The 3,909-nt window shown below is 36.0% G+C and overlaps 1 non-coding gene across 1 annotated transcript; it reads right to left on the reverse strand.

Moving 5' to 3' along the window:
• Positions 1–1,679: 1,679 nt before the first annotated feature.
• LOC130953965 (small nucleolar RNA R71) lies at positions 1,680–1,788 on the reverse strand. Its single transcript, XR_009076123.1, has one exon. It is a non-coding gene; the product is annotated as a small nucleolar RNA R71 (small nucleolar RNA).
• Positions 1,789–3,909: the final 2,121 nt, after the last annotated feature.

Raw genomic sequence — 3,909 nt, forward strand, 5'->3', positions numbered from 1 at the left:
TCTTTTCTTAAAAATTTTTCAAAAATATGTTCTTGATGTTCATCATGATCTTTAAAGTGTTCTTGGTGTTCATCTTGGCATTCAAAGTGTTCTTGCATGCATTTTTTTTTATCTTAAATTTTCATGTTTTGAGTCATTTTTGTGTTTTTCTCTCTCCTCATTAAAAATTCAAAAATAAAAAATATCTTTCCATTATTTCTCTCATAAATTTTGAAATTTTGGATTGACTCAGTCAAAAATTTTTTAAAATTTAGTTGTTTCCTATGAGTCAAGTCAAATTTTCAATTTAAAAATACTATCTTTTCAAACCTTTTTCAAAAATCAAATCTTTTTCATTTTTCTTCCTAATATTTTAAAAAATTTTAAAAATTTGATTTTCAAAATCTTTTTCTTAATTTCAAATTCATATTTTCAATTACTTTATTAACAATTAATGTTTTGATTAAAAAATTTCAAGTTTGTTACTTTCTTGTTAAGAAATGTTCAATCTTTAAATTCTAGAATCATATCTTTTAGTTTCTTGTTAGTCAAGTAATCAACTTTAATTTCAAAAATCAAATCTTTTTAAATTTCTTTTCAAATCTTTTTCAAAATAAATTTTCAATCATATCTTTTTAAAATTCAATTTCAAAATCTTTTCTAACTTCCTATCTTTTCAAAATTGATTTTCAAATCTTTTCAATTAACTACTTGACTTTTTGTTTGATTTTAAAAAGTTTACTATTTCTTATCTTTTTCAAAACTACCTAACTACTTTTCTCTCTCTCCAATTTTCGAAAACCACTAACAACTTTTTCAAAAACCTTTTTAATTAACTAATTGTTTTAAACTCTAATTTTATTTTATTTCTTCTAATATTTTCGAAAACTAACCAATAATTAAAATAAAAAAAACAAAAATATTTTTCTTTTCTTTTCTTTTAATTAATTTTCAAATTTCTTCTCTCTCTCATCTCTTTTTATTTATTTAATTACTAACAATTCTCTTCTTCTTAAAATTCGAACCCTCTCTCCCTCTCTGTGTTCAAATTCTCTTTATTTTTTCTCTACCTTATTCTTCTCTTCTTCTCTTCTTCTACTCACATAAAAGAATCTCTATACTGTGACATAGAGGATTCCTCTTCTTTTCTGTTATCTTCTTTTTCACATGAGCAGGAACAAGGATAAAGATATTCTTGTTGAAGTCGATCCTGAACCTGAAAGGACTCTGAAGAGGAAGCTAAAGCACAAATCTCTGGAGAGGACCTGACAGAAATTTTTGAAAAAGAAGAAAACATGGCAGCCGAAAATAACAACAATGCCAACAATACAAGGAAGATGTTTGGTGACTATGCTGCACCAACTTCCAACTTCTATGGAAGAAGCATCTCAATTCCTGCCATTGGAGCAAACAACTTTGAGCTTAAGCCTCAATTAGTTTCTCAAATGCAGCAGAACTGCAAGTTTCATGGACTTTCATCAAAAGATCCTCATCAGTTCTTATCTGAATTCTTGCAGATCTGTGATACTGTTAAGACCAATGGGGTTGATCTTGAGGTCTACAGACTTATGCTTTTCCCCTTTGCTGTAAGAGACAGAGCTAGGACATGGTTGGACTCACAACCTAGAGAAAGCCTGAAGTCTTGGGACAAGATGGTCAATGCTTTCTTGACCAAATTCTTTCCACCTCAAAAGATGAGTAAGCTCAGAGTGGACATTCAAACCTTCAGACAAAAGGAAGGTGAATCCCTCTATGAAACTTGGGAAAGATATAAGCAATTAACCAAAAGGTGTCCTTCTGACATGGTCTGTCTGAGTTATCCAAGATGTCATTGGACCACTCTGCTGGTGGATCTCTTCATCTGAAAACGCCTGCAGAAGCCCAGGAACTCATTGAGATGGTTGTAAATAACCAGTTCATGTATACTTCTGAAAGAAATCATGTGAATAATGGAGTGACTCAGAAGAAAGGAGTTCTTGAGATTGATACTCTTAATGCCATATTGGCTCAGAACAAAATATTGAGTTAGTAAGTCAATATGATTTCTCAGAGTCTGACTGGGTTGCAAGCTAAAGACGCCTCCTCTGAAGGAGAAGCTTATGACCCTGAGAATCCTGCAATGGAAGAGGTGAATTACATGGGAGAATCCTATGGAAACACCTATACTCCTTCATGGAGGAATCACCCAAATTTCCCATGGAAGGATCAACAGAAGCTTCAACAAGGCTTCAATAACAATAATGGTGGGCGAAATAGGTTTGGCAATAGCAAACCTATTCCATCATCTTCTTAGCAACAGACAGAGAATTCTGAGTAAAGCCTCTCTGGCTTAGCAAACAAAGTCTTTGATCTATCCAAGGCCGCTCTCAGTTTCATGACTGAGGCACGGTCCTCCATCTCAAATTTGGAGGCCCAAGTGGGTCAACTGAGTAAAAGAGTTACTGAAACTTCTGCTAGCACTCTCCCAAGCAATACAGAAGAGAATCCAAAAAGAGAGTTTGTGCACGAAATTGTGATCATCAATGGCGCCATCAACATGGTACGCTCAATTGCAATCTCAACTCTTTATCACAACTTCGCACAACTAACCAGCAAGTTCACTGGGTCGTCCAAGTAATAAACCTTACGCGAGTAAAGGTCGATCCCACGGAGATTGTTGGTATGAAGCAAGCTATGGTCATCTTGTAAATCTCAGTCAGGCAGATTCAAATGGTTATGGATGATTTATGAATAAAGCATAAAATAAAGATAGAGATACTTATGTAATTCATTGGTGAGAATTTCAGATAAGCGTATGGAGATGCTTTGTCCCTTCCGTCTCTCTGCTTTCTTACTGTCTTCATCCAATCCTTCTTACTTCTTTCCATGGCAAGCTGTATGTTGGGCATCATCGTTGTCAGTGGCTACAGTCCCATTTTCTCAGTGAAAATGTTCAACGCGCTCTGTCACAGCACGGCTAATCACTTGTCGGTTCTCAACCAGGTTGGAATAGAATCTAGTGATTCTTTTGCGTCTGTCACTAACGCCCAGCCTTCAGGAGTTTGAAGCTCGTCACAGTCATTCAATCTTTGAATCCTACTCAGAATACCACAGACAAGGTTTAGACCTTCCGGATTCTCTTGAATGCCGCCATCAATTCTAGCTTATACCACGAAGATTCCGATTAAGGGATCCAAGAGATATCCACTCGATCGAAGGTAGAACGGAGGTGGTTGTCAGGCACACGTTCATAGGTGAGAATGATGATGAGTGTCACGGATCATCACATTTATCAAGTTGAGGAACAAGTGATATCTTAGAACAAGAATAAGCCGAATTGAATAGAAGAATAATAGTAATTGCATTAATACTCGAGGTACAGCAGAGCTCCACACCTTAATCTATGGTATGTAGAAACTCCACCGTTGAAAATACATAAGAACAAGGTCTAGGCATGGCCGAATGGCCAGCCTCCCAATGATCTAAGATAGCATAAGACTACTCAAAGATAGCTACCAAGATGAGAATACAATAGTAAAAGATCCTATTTGTAGAGAACTAGTAGCTTAGGGTTTACAAAGATGAGTAAATGACATAAAAATACACTTCCGGGCCCACTTGGTGTGTGCTTGGGCTGAGCATTGAAGCTTTCATGTGTAGAGACTTTTCTTGGAGTTAAACGCCAGCTTTTGTGCCAGTTTGGGCGTTTAACTCCCATTCTTGTGCCAGTTCCGGCGTTAAACCCCAAAATTCTTGAGCTGACTTGGAACGCCTATTTGGGCCATCAAATCTCGGGCAAAGTATAGACTATTATACATTTCTGGAAAGCCCAGGATGTCTACTTTCCAACGCAATTAAGAGAACGCCAATTTGGCTTCTCTAGCTCCAGAAAATCCACTTTGAATGCAGGGAGGTCAGAATCCAACAGCATCTACAGTCCTTTTCAGCCTC

Source organism: Arachis stenosperma, chromosome 9 (genome assembly GCF_014773155.1).
Source record: "Arachis stenosperma cultivar V10309 chromosome 9, arast.V10309.gnm1.PFL2, whole genome shotgun sequence".
NCBI classification, from domain to species: domain Eukaryota; kingdom Viridiplantae; phylum Streptophyta; class Magnoliopsida; order Fabales; family Fabaceae; genus Arachis; species Arachis stenosperma.